The sequence below is a fragment of the Parasteatoda tepidariorum genome, chromosome 6 (genome assembly GCF_043381705.1).
Source record: "Parasteatoda tepidariorum isolate YZ-2023 chromosome 6, CAS_Ptep_4.0, whole genome shotgun sequence".
NCBI classification, from domain to species: Eukaryota; Metazoa; Arthropoda; class Arachnida; order Araneae; family Theridiidae; genus Parasteatoda; species Parasteatoda tepidariorum.
The window spans coordinates 4,650,261-4,668,435 of NC_092209.1; the positions used below are offsets into that span (position 1 = coordinate 4,650,261).

An 18,175-nucleotide genomic window follows, 5' to 3' on the forward strand; every position below is an offset into this window, starting at 1 on the left:
TAAGAGGCTGAACTAAAGAACGAAGGGAAGTTTAACTTAAACCATTGAATTATTTAAAAGTTGTGGTATGTAAAAACCTTATAAATCGAATTTATTAAACCAAGTATCATACAAAAGACTACCACTCAAAAATATTTATCAGCTGTCCGGAGCAAGTAGGCATGCATATCTGGTATTAACCAATAAAATACTACTTTATTTAGAAAAAAGTTAATAAGAATGGAATTTTTCATAGTTTAGTTCATTAGTAGTCTTAAATTGCATATTATATTCGACAGTCGAATTAGCACTCCTAGTGCTGTATCTAATTTAATTTTAAATTTTCTGTCCATGCAAATACATAAGTTGTAAATGAAATAAATAAGCCTAATTATGGTTTTCGTTGAAATAAAAACTGAAAGAACTGCTATAAAAGTTGAAAATTGTTAATAGGGGAACTTTATTAATGAATTGAGTCATTTTGATTCGAAAAGCACGATAAGAAATATTAATAGTTTTTCATTAATTTTGGTCTTTTTCGGAGTTTATTCGAAATATTGTTATTAGAAAAATAATAATTAAAAAATTTTCGACTTCTTTTTCATTGGCTTCTTACTTCAATTCCATAAAGAAAACCGAAATATTAAATAAATACAAGATTATTAATTCGACTTATTTATAAATAGATATTTTAAAAATTATTACTGAGGAAAAAACAAGTCTTAATTCTAGCAACATTTTAATTCATCAACGAAACAATTAGGTTCCGCGGAACACCATTTGGGAACTGCTGATCTATAATCCAAAATGGGAAGATAAGAAATCTCTCAACTAAGAGAAGAGTTCATCAGTAATCATTTTTCAAAACAAAGGATTTTGAAACTATTGTATTCAAATAAGAACTCATTAATTATTTGCAAATTATTAAAGAACAAACAATCACTTAATGAGAATGGGCACATTGTTTAGATCAGTGATTCTCAACCACTGTGCCGCCAAATTCTTAAAATGTGCCGCCAAATATTAGAAATGATACAATAAAAATTATAATGCCAGGGATGCCAACTGCTCCGCTGTGTGGAATATTTTTAAAAAAGTGGTAGCAAATTATATAGTAAAATTCGTTAGAGAAGGATCGTTACGCCCACTTTTTAATGGAGTATCCAGTAGAATGAAGCTGCAACGTTGCATTTCATATGATACTCATAATTTTTGATATGTAGTGGTGACAAAATTACTTAAAATGAAAAATACTGAACTGAAAGTAACTTAAATTTCGTTACCACTAGAAAATACTATTTCACAAAGNGTTTAGATGTTCAATTAGAATGGATATTAACATGGACAAAATCAAAAACCAGTTAATTTTACCTCTCATTATTTAAATTTATTTTGTTTGCAATTTGATTGAATTTGCATACTATTTACCGATAAAACGAATAATGGATGCATGAAAAATAACAGGGATAAGAATTTAAGTATTCTATTATTTTTTTAAAGCGACGATATTGTTTAATAGTACTTGTTTAATTTCGTTGTTACATTCAAGACAAAAATAAAATAATTCTGTGCACTTTATTTTGATGAGATTTAATTTATTTACTTAGTTAATTTATTTAATTAACATATTTAGTAAACTATCTAAATTTTTTTTTTCAAAATGATTGTTATTTATTATTTTTTGTTATACATTTTTAATAGAACCCTTTCAGAATATCATACCTATAAATCTTTTTTTCTTTTAAAAAAAGTAGAAGATTCACAACACAATTGTAGAAGAAATTACTTAAAATGAAGAAGATTAAAAGCGCTTTCTATTTTAATTCCTCCTTCTCGAATCAACGCTACAGTTCTTAGAATATAGATTTCCATAAATAAAATAATGTTGTAACACGATTAGTTTAAATAACTCAGAAATCCAAGAAAAACATGTTTTTTTGTACTATCAAAAACTTAACACCTTATATTTTGCATTAATTAATTACATTCAACATTGATCAGCAAACTTTTAAAGCACATTTTCAAATTGCAGAAGCTTTGAGTCACATTCCAGAAATGCAGAAGATGAGGCAAAACTGAAGAAAGCTTCTCCAAAATGAAAAAAGAGTTGGCAGCTATGAAATATACTTATCTAAATCGGAGTATGTTAGAAAGGGCACTTCCAGAGCACGTTGAAACATGCGAAACCGATGCTTTTAAATTGTTTTGTAAACCGATATTGAATGGTTAATGTGATCTAATTTAAAAACAGATTTAACTAACAGTAAGTTAGAAATGAAAACTAACAGTTAGTATAATTGGTGAAAACTAACAGTTAAAAATGAAGTAAAGCTATCAAAAGAAAATATAAGTTACTAACCAAAACTTTTAGTTCTGGCATTTTTGTGTAAGAAAAAGTGAAAATCTACAATTTTAGGTACTTTCTTAAAATTTGAATTCATAGTTATTTGATTGAACTCAATACGCAAGAGTCTTCGCAGAAATGTTCAACTAATCGAATGCAATACGTTGAACACGCATTACATCATTTCTGATCCGATAACCTTATAAAGCAGTAAATTGCGGTCAAATGACCGGTTGTGGTAGAAATAGATAGATATAAGACAAGTATTATTCGAAACAAACAAAATACAAAAAAATATTAACTGTATATAATTGTTAGGAAAAGTCGTGAAGTTACATGTACAAAAGCGATAAAATGATATGCGGATTTTCCATGCGAAAGTTCTTAAACGGTCATTTAACCGGTTATGGTATGCTTAGTGCAGTGGTCTGTCAAGACATTTTGTGAAGGGTCCGTTTTTGTAAAATTGTGAAAAAATGACTCATAATTTGTGAATATAAAATAAACGTTAAGTCACATTCGTTCAACCAGGGTCCGCTTTTGTGAAATTGTGTAAATAGGGTCCGTTATTGCAAAAAAAATTTTTCAAGCAGTTTTTAAATTGTAAAGACATACAAGATTATGCTCAACACTGTAAAATTATAATTAAAAAAATTAAATTTTAAAAAATAAACAGCAATTGCTGCTACTAAATTAGAGATGCAACATACAAATATTTGGTATTTAGCCTATACTGCTGAACGCAGAATATTCATTTCGGACGAATAATGGAAGAATCGTCTGCCGAAGACAAAACTTAATTCGTTTACATCCATCTTTCTTGTTTTCTGCCCTGGAAAGGGTTTATTCGATTAACAAAATAATAATGAAGATAAACAAATTTGTGAAGGGTCCGATTAAAAGATAAATTATTTTGTGAAGGGTCCGTTTTTAAGTTAAAATATTTTGTGAAGGGTTCGTTTTTATGAAAAAATATTTTGTGAAGGGTTTATTAACGGACCCAAATTTCTTCTAAACAGACCCCTGGCTTAGTGTTAAGATAATATAATCAATAAAAAATTAATTAGTTCATTAAAAAATTAATAAAATATAAGTGATAAAAAAATTCCTTTTTTGTACAAATTAAAAATCTTACAACAAAATTACTCAAATATTTTAAAAAAAAAAAAAAGAAGAAAAAATCATGGTCATTAACTATGAATATCTTTTTTTCATAGAAACTGACAAATTGGTTTAAACAGGAAACTGAAGTAAGCAAAAAGATATGGCTTACGTGAATAATGTAATAGGAATTCACAAATTGACGCAAGGGGGGGGGGGAGGAAGTACATTGTCAAACAAAGCATTTAACACTTTCTAGTTATATCAACATCAGTGGTGAAATGAAATTGTTTTTTCTCTATTACACAACAGATAATGTATTTGAATTTCACAATGTGAGTTGCTTCCTTTTAAAAATCCGAATCCAACAAACTGAATCTTGCAATTAACTTTTTAATTTTTTACCGATTTTTCTTCACTTATTTAAGGTTATAAATATCAACAATATATTAATTTTCATTTGAACTATCAAAACCTGTTTACTTTGTTTTAGTTTCAAATTTGCTCGAATTTTACGAAAAGTTTAAAATTTATGTTTTCAAGAGGCGTATTTATTTGGGGCACAAAATTATTGTGTTAATTTATTAAATGATTAAGTTTTATGATTTATGGAAAAAATAGTTTTATTTCCTGAAAAAAATTAAACGCGTAAAATTAATCTTTTTAAATTTTTATTTACTAACTGTTATTTTTGAAAGTTATATTACTTATTTTATACTTAAAATAAGTAAAATCGTTATACATGACATAATAACATATATAACGTTAGAAAATAATTACAATAGCAATTTTATTTATTTACGTTTCTATTGTTATTTATGATGGTAAACCGTAGAACAATTACATTCAATTACAACAATAGACCACAATATTCTATGTTTTTGAAATTTAAAAAATATTACGTTTTGCTACACTTACAATCGTTTTACTAAATCATTAAAAAGAAAGTTATTAAATATAGAAACTTTAAAAAAAGTCACATAATGTGGAGTCCTAATTTTTTTTTCTTTTTAATCATATTTTATTTTAAGCATTTGTAGAGTTAAATGGGCAATCTGAATAGTGAGAAATTGAAACAAAAAATAATTTTGAAGTAAAATATTTTTAATTAATTACTTTATAATATCAACTCTTTTATTACATAAAATATTTCGTATATATTAATAAAATTAAATATATTGAAATCTACTGGGGGAAAAAACCCCTGCTTAAGTTGCAATTCCAAATGTAAAAAGAGAGTTAATTAGGGACGCAAGGCTGATGTTCAAAAATCAAATTTTAAAAATTATCAAGGTGAGATTTCAAAGAGTAAAAGTATTATTGCATTTATAAAAACATTTGCTGAATACAAACTAATATTTAAAGCGGAAATTTATCTTCTAGGTTCTGATAAAAACTACTCGCGAGTATCACTGAAAAATTAAAGAAAAAAAGGTCCTATGAAAGCTTAAAAATCTCCAATATTTTTTTTTCTCTTCAGAAAATCAATTTTAGTATCTTAAACTTGGGAGGTCCCAAAAGAATATAGTGCTAAAGTTCCTCTTAATTCAGCCCTGCATATTATATATTAATCATTTTTTCATAAAGAATTATTTACGCTTTAGAACGGAGAAACGACTTAAAAAATTTTTTTAAGTTATTAAAATCTTGTTCTGTTTTTTTTAATTGCCGATTTGGTGAGTTATTTCACATTGATGAAAATTATTAGAATTAATGCAAAATTCTCAGTTTCGGTACATTTTCATGTGCGCAAATAATGCAGCGTTGAATTAATTTTTGAAATAATAAAAAAATAGAACACAAATGCTTTATACTTAAAACAAACTGACTTTTCAATATGTTGACATTTTGCGCTATTTTCAGAATCCGCGTTGAAGATGCTGACTATAGCTATCGCAGTCATGAAAACAGCATATTATTCACAAAAATAGAAAAAGAAAAACTTTAATCCACCGTAAGATTGAGTCCCGAAAAACAGACTTAAATAAATGGAAAAAAAAGAACTCCATAAAACAAAAATAATAATGAACACAGCATATTTCTGTTTTATTTTTACACTTGCTAATAGAGATTCAGGTGATTCTGAAAATCAATTAAGTGGGAAACTGAATATTAAACGCACTTATTATTAAATGAAATGAGTGTAAGTCACGCGATGTTAATTTTCGATATCAATTACTTAGACACTTTTAACAGAAACCTCAATTAAAGAGTTAGAAAACCAGTGAACCAAATGATTTGAAAAGATACATTTAATCATCCAAATTTGGTTTCTGTAAACGCAAACTGGCAAATACGCTGTATTTAATTACTGAAATTTAATGTAATAACTTCAAATCAGGGTTGGAGTTTTGCCGGCAAAAAGGGGTTTTTGCCAGGACAGTGGCAAAAACCTGGTAAAAACCGGCAAAAACTGGTAAAAACCGGCAAAAACAAAGTTATCTAAATTGCTGATTAAATATTACTACAAAACAGGGTTGGGTTTTTGACGTCAAAAAGTGGTTTTTGACATGACAAGGGTATAATACTGGTTTAAACTGTCAAAAACCCGTCAAAAATGTCAAAAACTAAAGTTTGCCAANAATATTATTATTATATTATAAAAAAAAATTATTATTTGTACAATAATTAACTACACATCTTGATAGATATTTTATGCTTTAAATTATAGTTATATTAATTTAAAATAAGTTCATTTCACTGGAAAAAAGAGAGTGATCGCAAATTTTCCAATCAATAATGTTTTAAACTGCTAAAATGATATATTATTACATTATCATTTAATTATGGAATAATAATTTTGTTAATTTTTTTGTAATTATTTATATTTATAGTATATATTTTAATTTTAGGAATAATTTTGTACCAAAAATGTGTTTTTGTCCTCTCATCTTGGAAAATATAGGTTTTTGCCACTTTTTGCCAATTTGCTTGGCAAAAACCTGTTTTTGCCAGGGTGGTTTTTACCGGTATTTACCATGGTTTTTTCCACCTGCGGCAAAATCTTGCCAACCCTGCTTCAAATTTTGTTCTTACTAAATAAAATCAAAACAACGTCGTTCACGAGGAATGCTGCATTCGAAGTTCAAATAAAATGTACTGATTTGAGATTTTAAAATGGCGTGAAATAAAAAATAAAAAAAAAACTGAGCACCCCAAATAACTAATGATCGCATTTTCACGTACTAACACTCAATCTTAATGATTCGACTGCCTTTAGCGGAAATATTCTAATTAATTAGCGCAGGCGGTATTTCAATAAACGAAATCAGATTCAATATAGTAATTTCTCTCTATAAACATAGCTATTTTTCGACGGATTTGGATTTTTGACCCTGAAAATGAGGGGAGTCACCGTAATCTGAAAAATATGGTCTCAATAGTTTGTGAAAGTTTAGGTTAAATCATTGAGAGGATCTTTTCATGTTATTTCGTAGTCTAAATTCTCTTAATTTATTATTCAAAACGAAACACGCTCTGATATTAGGAATTCACATCGGGAATTTTAGTTATAATAATAGATAAACAGGACCCGGGCTAAGCATTCGCCACTTCGCCTAATGCGTTAAAATCGTAAATTTGTCGAATAAAATTGTGTTTTGGTAAATGATTTTTTCCACTGGAAAGAAAAATATATATTTAAACTCGATCTTCAAAATTACGTCAAAATGAATTTTTCTAAACAAATCAGTACTTTTTATTCGATTACAATAATTTTCGGTAGATGCGCCGCATTACCCATCAGAATTGGGTCCAAATTATATAAGCCTGAAACGAACTATCGTAAAATAGTTTACAATGGGAAAAAAATTAATAGTAAAAAATTAAGATTTAAATTTGCACTTTCGAAAATTGGCGAATACTTAAGATATTTGGCAAAAATTTGAAATCCTTAGTGCGACCTTTGGATTAAAGAATGTAATAATTATCAGACATTTTTCCTTTAAAGAAATGTGAAATCCTGTGAGAAACGTCTCATAAAGTGTTCTAGCCTATCGTAATTGTTCAATTGTCCCTTGTAAGGTGCGTTAAAGTGAGCACATGTAAGATTTCCCCTTTTATATCCCTAACATTTAATGGAGAAGCACTTTGATTTTTTTTAATATTTGGATTAATGCTCTCGATACTATGATTACAAAATAAAAACTATTGAAAAACAAAATAAGAACCTTCCAATATTTTGTCACTTTAAAAATGGTCCCTTAATATTTTGTCATTTTAAAAATAGACCCTTTACAATATTTTGTCATTTTTAAAAAAAATGGGCTCTTTACAATATTTTGCCATTTTAAAAATAAACTCTTCCCAAAGTTTTGTCATTTTAAAATGATCAATGCTTTGTAAATGTTTAGTCATTTTCCCCCAATGTTTTGTCATTCGTCATATTGACCCTTCACAATATATATTTGAAAACCGGGGCAGACGAAGTTATTAAATTCTTACTTCAAAACCTAGAACACCCTAAAAACGTAATTAAAAAAAAAAATAATAAAATTATACATTTGCAAATATAGAGCACGGGTAGAAAGAACCTGACATTACGCTAATTTTACCTACATTCAGAAAATTATCACATTTTTACATAAAAAATTTAAAATCAACCCACTGTTTTCGTAACTAAACTAATCACTTTTCATTTTATATCCAAACAGAACATTCCTGTGACAAAATAATGAAGGAATTCTGGGAAAATAAATGACCTCTGTTCGTTATCTACCAAAGAGAAAAAAGAAAATGGTGGTTCAGAGGAGCTTATCGGGCAAAATCAAGATTCCATGGAAGAAATGGAATTTCATCGAATATAAGATTGCGACCCCCTCCAAAGAATGCAATTAAAAGGGAATAAATTGTTTGTCTCTCGCTAAGTTTCGGAACAAAGTACAGATTTGTATGATTAATGATAGGGAGGTTTCGTTAAAAATTCATAAGTTTAAAAACAAAATTTTAACATTAAAATTTTTTCTTTGCAATTCTTAAAATGTAAAAAAAATAATTAAAAATGGTACAAACAGTTGGACTTTATACTTATTATTTCCACAGCTCTTAACACAAAAAAAAATTTATCAGATGTTACATTATAAAAAGTTTTTTCAAACTAATGCACAATTGGAACACACATAGCAAATTATAAATTTTTTTATAATTATTCTAGAAATATAAAATTGAAAAACACTATATTAATAACTACAAATCTTAATTGGAACTAACTATCTTTTGTTATAAATTAATAGAAACGAGCTTAATTTAATAAATGTATAAATAAATATTATGTTTAGCCTTTATTGTAAAAATAACTCATTTTAGATAAACTTAAATAACATATAGGTTAAAAAATTGCATTTTGAAAAAATTTAATTATAATCAGGGAAGTTTAGAAGAAATTTGGGTCCGTTAACGGACCCTTCACAAAATATCTTTTCCTAAAAACGGACCCTTCACAAAATATTTTAACTTAAAAACGGACCCTTCACAAAATGATTTTTCTTTTAATCGGACCCTTCACAAATTTGTTTATCTTCATTATTATTTTGTTAATCGAATAAACCCTTTCCAGGGCAGAAAACAAGAAAGATGGATGTAAACGAATTAAGTTTTGTCTTCGGCAGACGATTCTTCCATTATTCGTCCGAAATTAATATTCTGCGTTCAGCAGTATAGGCTAAATACCAAATATTTGTATGTTGCATCTCTAATTTAGAAGGAGCAATTGTTGTTTATTTTTTAAAATTTAATTTTTTTAATTACAATTTTACAGTGTTGAGCATAATCTTGTATGTCTATGCAATTTAAAAACACTGAAAAATTTCTTTTTTGCAATAACGGACCCTATTTGCACAAAATTCATAAAAGCGGACCCTGGTTGAAAGAATGTGAGTAATTTTTTCACAATTTCACGAAAAACGGATCTTTCACAAAATGTCTGGACAGACCCCTGATAATAAACCTTCTCGGGAACTACCTCTCTCCATTCCACAGTAAAATGGTCGCTAATGGAGGTTGTTCGTTTTTAGAGGTTACCTCCATTGACTTCAAAATTCTTATCGAAGGTACATGATTTCTCGCAAATTATTTTAATTTTAAGTCAGTGTCATTTTCTTGGTGCGGAAATGCCACTTCTGTTGGCCTCGTGGAAAGATGGATTAATGAATAAAATTTAGTGTCCATAAAAATGATCCCAACTATTATAAATTATGTGTAAAAACAAATTTACCAATAATAACGGATAAAGTCATTTTAAATAAACAATTATGTTTTTTGTTTAAGTTTGTATTTAATTTTACATCATAAAAATTAGCTTTAAAAGAAGTTTATTTTTTTTCTAAATTAAGTTTTTTCCCCCCTCTAATTTAACTTTCAACTCTAAAAGTCAATCATTGATAGTCTTTAGTGCACTCTGACTGCAACATGAGGTTGTCATCCTAAAAAAGGGCACTCTAAATAAAAACATCACACAAATATTTTGAATACATTTTAATCTACTTATTTGTTTTGGTAAATTTTTCATTTTGATATTTTATCGTCCTTCCTTATCTGACATTTTCCGCATTTATTTCAGATGTTTGCCCTGTCGCTGGGAGAGGTTTCAATGGCCTCTCCTAAAGGTTTTCTTCAACACAAAGTCTATGAAAAAAATTCCGTGTGCCCATGGGTCTGTCCAGACATTTTGTGAAAGCAGGGGTCTGTCCAGGCATTTTGTGAAGGGTCCGGTTTTCGTGAAATTGTGAAAAAATTACTCACATTCTTTCAACCAGAGTCCGCTTTTATGAATTTGCGCAAATGGGGTCCGGTTATTGCAAAAAAATTTTCAAGGAGTTTTTCAATTGTAAAAAGATACAAGATTATGCTCGGCACTGAAAAATTATAATAAAAAATATTACATTTTCGAAAATAAACAGCAATTCCTGCTTCTAAATTAGAGATGCAACATACAAATATTTGGTATTTAGTCTATACTGCTGAACGCAGAATATTAATTTCGGACGAATAATGGAAGAATCGTTTGCAGATGACAAAACTTAATTCGTTTACATCCATCTTTCTTGTTTTCTGCCCTGGAAAGGGTTTATTCGATTAACAAAATAATAATGAAGATAAACAAATTTGTGAAGGGTCCGATTAAAAGAAAAATCATTTTGTGAAGGGTCCGTTTTTAAGTTAAAATGTTTTGCGAAGGGTCCGTTTTTATGAAAAGATATTTTGTGAAGGGTCCGTTAACGGACCCAAATTTCTTCTAAACAGACCCCTGTACATTAACATTTCATTTTTTTTTATTAAAAATTACTAATACGTGATTTATAGCAAAAAAAATCAGCAACATATTCTCATCCAGTTTGGCTGATGTTGTAATGCCTATATACCAAAAATCGTCGATAGAACAACTGCCACCTATATAGTAACTAATTCAAGAAAAAAACTAACTTCCTATAATAATTGTGATAAAGGATTTTGAAATTGCGAGAATACAAATTGCGATCTTGGATTCTGAAATCACATGACTACGAAACTCAATATTGGATTTCAAAAATGGGAAAATACAAATCATGTTACCTAATTTTTAGATCGCGTAAATACGAATCAAGATGCATAATTTTTAATTAACTGAATACGCACCCAAAGCCTAATTTTTAAAACACGTGTAAATACGAAAAGTGATGTTTCATATTACAACCGCATAAAGGAATCACGACATTGGATTTTAAACTCACGTGAATACGAATCACTACATAGGAATTTAAAAACGCGTAAATACAAATAGCGATATTGGATTTTTAAACCTCGTAAATAAGCAATGTACGATTTTGAAATTGCGTGAATAAGAATCGAAATGCACAACTTTTAAATCAGGTGAATAAGAAAATCGATGTTTGATATTAAAATGCAGTGACGTCTGACTTACGAAAATATGAGATAACTGATAAAAAATGAGGAAAATCTTATTTTTTGCTCGTAGAAGTGGAGAAAATAGTTAAAATTATTAAAAATGCGGAAAGGTTGGCAGCTACGTAGTTTGAATTTTCTGTTTATCTTTGAAAATCGAAAAGAAATATAATTATTTCATTTTAACGGTTGGATTTTCAGAAAAAGCGGAACATTTATATGAAAAAAAGAAAAAAAACTTACATAATCGGAGTTTTTGATAAAAAGGCTGAAATTCAAGAGACAAAAGCAAAAAAGGCGGAAATCCGCTAAAAAGCGGAAAAATCTCATCCCTGCATTTTCAGAAAAAGAGCAAAATAGGCGGTAAGGCAGACATTGGAAAGGGAGGAATTTAATAAAATAATATAAAACAAAACTTTTGTATAAAAATTTACTAAGTACCGTATAGAAAAACTACCTTAACTGATCAGGGGTCTGTCCAGACATTTTGTGAAAGGTCCGTTTTTCGTGAAATTGTGAAAAAATTACTCACATTCCTTCAACCAGGGTCCGCTTTTATGAATTTGTGCAAATAGGGTCCGTTATTGCAAAAAAAAAAAAAAAAAAACTTTTTCAAGGAGTTTTTAAATTGTAAAGACATACAAGATTATGCTCAACACTGTAAAATTATAATTAAAAAAATTAAATTTTAAAAAATAAACAACAATTGCTGCTTCTAAATTAGAGATGCAACATACAAATATTTGGTATTTAGCCTATACTGCTGAACGCAGAATATTAATTTCGGACGAATAATGGAAGAATCGTCTGCCGAAGACAAAACTTAATTCGTTTACATCCATTTTTCTTGTTTTCTGCCCTTGAAAGGGTTTATTCGATTAACAAAATAATAATGAAGATAAACAAATTTGTGAAGGGTTCGATTAAAAGAAAAATCATTTTGTGAAGGGTCCGTTTTTAAGTTAAAATATTTTGTGAAGGGTCCGTTTTTATGAAAAGATATTTTGTGAAGGGTCCGTTTTTATGAAAAGATATTTTGTGAAGGGTCCGTTAACGGACCCAAATTTCTTCTAAACAGACCCCTGCTGATGTGGGGAAATGAAAACTTTGTAACAGATCTAAAGGTGCTAGTCAATGTATCTAACTAATCATCCATCATCATCGATGCTCTTCGTTGAGATGAAACACACTCAATGGATTATTAATCTTTTATTCGACCCTATCGATCAAGATAAGATCGCATTACGCAGACATCATTTATTATCAAAGAATGATAATGAAAAAATAATTGAACTTGGTGAATGTAGTTAATATCTTTTGAATGGCATTATTGAACTGAAGATTCTATATATTTTATATTGAAAGAAATCAGCCGAACTTTTATCGAAGATTTTATTAATAATTAACTTTTCTGAATTAAAAGACAGTAAAAACGTATCCATCTGTTAATAAAATAAATGACCACAATGACATCTTTAAAAAGAAAAATACTTCTTAATTTATTTAATTTAAAGATATATACTGCAATGCCATTCAAAAAACAACGTCCTTCACGATGGTCTGAGAAAGGTGGTTCGACGACTTTTTTCCTTCCATTGCTAATGCTATGAACGCTAAAATAGAATTTCAAAAAACAAAGAAAATTTATTTTTGAAAATAAATTTTTTTTCTTTTTTTTTTTTTTGCAATATGAAACTGGCCATAAAGAAGATGCCAAAATTACAAAAATTTCAATTTTGAATTTTTTGCCGCTTGGGTTACATTTTTAATTGCACAGCAGTACGGTTTTTAATATAAAAATATTAAAATGATTTTTCTGGAAGTGTGGAGGGGGGGGGGTTAAACACTTACACAGGGAAGTGAAGAAAGTACAAATCTTCTCATTTCAAACTAGTTTTACAGGAAATTATAATTTCATATCTCGTTCTTTTGACACTTAAGATACTGTTTATCCAATTTATCTTTATGAATGAGAATAATCTAATTCTTCCTATTCTAGGGTAGAATTAAAAATAAAAAAAATTGAATATCAGTAGTCGTAAACCTAAATTTGGGTCGGCTGTTAAACGACGGTTATAAAATAAAATGTTAAATGATGAGTGATGCAAGCATCGAAAATAGAGCTTAACACATAACATAACGCACCAAATGTAAAGCAATAAAATTTTATAAGCTGAACAAAAAGAATATAGAAAGGCAAGAATAGCAGGCTATGAGCTGTTGAAATATTGAGCAATAAACAGCTTTATTTATTTATTATTTTAGCAAATTAAAACTTTGAAGTCTTATTAAACCTCCTGAAACTAGAACATTAAATAACAGCGAAAAATTCTATTATTACTTAGAAGTATGTCATTTAGAAGTATGTCATTTTTCATAAATGAAAGGAAATATAAAAAATAAAACACTCTTTTGGTTATTTTTAATTGCAAGAAAAAAAATGGATACATAAGAAATTTTATTTATTGCAGAATATTTTTAGTATATTTCTTAACATTCTGGACTTGAAATGAAGTTCATTAGATTCAAGTAACAGATTATTTACATGCCATAAAACTGCCAAAAAGGAGGAATTTCTCATTCAGGAAAGGGATTTCTCGCAATTTTTCATTGTCATTAAAATCTTCGACTCACAATAGTGAATCCAATTATATTTTTACATAAACAATCGCTTTGTTAAAGCATAAACAGAAAGAAAAAAAGAAAACATAGTTTAAATAGTGCGCAGTAACTTTTTCTTCCTTTTTTTGCAAATTTTAGAAACTTTTATAGAATTATGCAATTTATAAGAAAATAATTTCATATATGCAAGGAAACAGAAAAAATTAGACTTTTTTTTCTTACATTTAATTACGTGAAATATACAATAATAAATTAATTTTTAATTATTTTTGAAAATGTTTCACTGTAATTTAAATTTTCGATTTTTATCTAACATTAGCAAATCCAATTGTATTTATACATAGACAATCGCTCTGTGAAGACATCTACACGAGAAAAAAAAATAAGTATATTATTTGCAAAGTGATAAAATTGTACCAAATGTTGTTGAATATATAGGACGCTGGACCTCAGGGGGATATGATCATCTCCATACTATTTCAATTCAACCCGAACTGCCCAATGCAGTGGACACCGATCAATGGAGAGTGCACCCGAGAGAGTTGAACAAACTGAGAAAGGCGGCCTTGAGAACGAGACCAGCATATCTAATATAGGCCCTACGTGTTCACCCACCGTTAATGACACACTTTCAACACTTCCCACACACACCCCAAACACACACACACATCGGTTGAATGAACTACAACACTTCCTCTCTTTATTAAAAGAACAGAACATATGGGTGTACAGGTATTGAGGCGATACCTGGAACAATGAAGTACAAGCATTCTCGAATAGGAAATAAAAACAGTTGATTCAGGTGACACAATCATTTCAATAACATGCGTCAGAATCGGAAGACAATTTTGATTTACTACAGATGTTACTGAGAAACGAAAACTAGAGATAAATTAAGACTTTAAAAGGCTTACATCTTTTCCATTTTCGATTAAAGATTTTTGTTTTCTTGATTTTTTCCCCCCTCTATAAATTTTGATGATATAGAATAATAGGACGACACAATACCCTTAAAAAATAAAAAAGGCGGAAAATAGAGAGGTCGCTTTACTAGATTAGGAGAAATAACGAATGATAATGTTTAGAACTTTAATAGAATTTTCCTCAAAAATTTAAATCAATGAAATCACGTGATTCGTGGTTTTCAGATTGTGGTTTCAAAACTACTTATTTGCCAGTTTTACGAATTTTTAAAATTTAATATTACTACAGCAGTGTTTCCCTAAGCGAGAACAAGGCGGTCAGCTCTCTACGCAATTATCGTAAAAATATGCCCTCATCCCTTAAAAACACTGTCTTAGAAAAGTAAAGAATTTTCAAATTGTCAAATAAAATAGTAACTACACAATTTTATTTTATAACCGTGGTTTAACAACGACAATTTCGATTTTACCACAACCAATGTACAATTCCATAACCTTGTAATGTTGGACCCCATTCAGAAGACAAGGGAACTCCAATCAAGTCTTGGGAGAAATTTGCCTTCGAGGAGTACTTTTTGATGGAACTAACAGTCATTTGCTTTACAGGGAGAGGAAAACCATTTACGGCTAACCTGACAGCAAAGGGACCAACCCATTATCCGTCAACTACTTAAGATATTTTACGTCAGCACTGTAGTCGATGCGAGCTGGGTGTTGATCGTATCGATCAGCCATCGCTGGGATTCGAGCCAGATTTGCCTCATCGGAAGGCGAGCTCTCTATCCCCTGAGCCACCACGGCTCTAACCTAGACAGTTGTTTGAGAAAAATTGAAAGAAAGAAAAAAATCGGCCGGACTATGTTTATATAGGCTTTCCATTTCAACATCTTATTCACTTATGCTGAGTACTGATCGGATATTAGATATTTTAGAGCAGTCTAAATTTCCTGGTTATTTTAGACCACATTTTAGTTTTAAAAAAAATCAAGTTTATTTTAATCAAGCGTCACTAATACACTAACGATTAAATATGTCACGATTTCAGTTCTTGAAATGAAGAATTTTGTGAAGGATCATTTATGAAAGGATAAATATTGTATTGTTCGTTAACAGACCCAAATTTTTCCTGAAATCGTCTTTGGTTTGAGATAAAAAAAAAGTGTCATTAAAAAGCATAATTCATTTCCCATTTTTTTAAAACGAATTTTGAATCTGAGAGGTGCTTTAAAAAATCCATCCTCCGCAACTAAATTCATTTCGTGGCGACATTTTATGGCGAGAAATCGACATAAATAGCACGTTTTTTTTAGGACATGAAGAAAACCAACTTATATACATGAACAAATACTCAAATTCTAAACCGTGTTTCACTTAATAGTCACAAACTGAAATAAAATGCACATCGCTGACTTTTCTTTAGCTCATTTAAAGTAATACAAAAGCGAAACAAAGACACGTTTAGACTCTTAAAATTTTTTTTAGAGAACCTATTCCAAAACCACGAAACAAAACGCACTTAATGAGCGGATATTCTTTCAACAAACAATCCAAAATATTTTCTGCACTTTCACGTTTTACACAAATAATAAAACAGAATGCACTTTAAACAATAAAAAAAGGAGGGAAAAATGGGCACAAAAAAAGTCACGCACTCCAAAATGCAAACATAAAGTGGACAAGAAAAGAACTTAAAGTAATAGTCAAACCTTCACCGCAATAGACTAAATGAATAATGTAGTCGGTAAATATTTAGAAAAATATATTTCACAAATACATAAAAAGGATAAATGTAACTGCTTATCTATTATTTTTTATTATTACATTTATCAATCACGTATTCGACAAATAGAGTGCACTTTTATAACCGTCGTTGAACAGCCGACCCAAATTTTTTGGGTTTACGACTACTAATGTTAAACTCTTTAGCTTTGGACTTTTGAACATAATCCAGAAGACGAGGGAACTCCTGCATCAAGTATTAAAGAACTCTCCTCTTCTACATAAATGTTTTCATCAAATTGAAGGATTCTGAATTATCAACATTTTGAATGGAGATATTGGACATTTTGGTGAAAATTCTGTTTTGTAGAGTCTCTCTGCATTAATATAAATCATTAAAAAAATTTCAAAAAATAAATAAATTAAATGCATAAAAATAACAATGGAAAAAAGTGGCCGGTTGAATGTTTAAGTCGCCACTTTTTTTTGTCGATTCGCCATTTGGCGATAGATATTCAGGTGTAGAGCTTAATTATATATTTTTTCATCAAAAGAAGTATACAGACAATTATCGTAATGCTCGAAAATATGATTAAAACACATACTTAAAGTTGAAAAATAAAATTTGATGGAAAATGTACAATGCAGTACTTTATTTCTTAACTGCAAGTAGTATATGCTTATGAAATATAGCGTAACATTTGTCTGAATGGGGTCTAAAGTATTGTCACAACATTCAAGAGCAGTTCCTGTAGTCATTCAATAGCATACCGAAACAATGACGGAATTGAAATATTTAAAATTCTTATACAGTTCATTCGTAGACAAAACAAAACGTATAACAATTGAGAAAGTATTCTTTCAACAGACAATACAAACTATTTCCTTCGTTTAAAAAAATAAAATCAAAATAAATTTTAAACAATAAAAAATAAGGAGAGAAAGTGGGCAAAAAAGTCACGCACTTGAGAATAAAAAAGAAGACGTACAAAACTTGGAACAAGGAAAGAAGAGGTCACATCACACAATAAAGAGGCCAAATAATGCCAGCCGGCGCCCGCCATTTCTTTCAGACATGGAATAAACAGAAAATGATGGTTAAAAAAAATGCTTTTGGATAATGCGGATGCCCTAATAATGACGGCACGCGCTTCCGAGCAATTAATTCTTTCACTTTCATGGACTCTGTCAAACCCCGGGGGGCACTCACGGAAATGCTCACGGTTTCGGCACCGCTTGGCATTCTTGGCGGAAACTTTTAAGTCAAACCTGCTCTGTCGCCAAATTGCTTTTGCGTAGCGTTTATAAACAAGGGATAGAATTGTTTTCACTATTTTATTGCAATTTTTTCCATTGTTTTTGTGTATTCATAAGATCCTGTCACTCAAATATTAAAACACAAAATTCTATTTGCAATATTTAGTAACAATTTTAATTAAATCTTTCAAATTTAGTTTTAATCTGAACTTCTAAGCTGGAATTTAATTTTAAAATTTTATGACTGTGAAGGGCATTGACCTGATGACGTATTCTGATACATTGATTGTATTGACTTGTTTGGAGTTTTCTCAGAAGTGTTTTTTATTTTCAATTTCTTAGTTAAAAAAAA

At 29.3% G+C, this 18,175-nt stretch overlaps 1 protein-coding gene across 2 annotated transcripts in view; it reads right to left on the reverse strand.

The window, feature by feature from the left end:
* Positions 1-18,175, reverse strand: part of LOC107447625 (probable phospholipid-transporting ATPase IM) — a 187,480-nt gene that overhangs the window by 118,517 nt on the left and 50,788 nt on the right. The window lies entirely within an intron of this gene.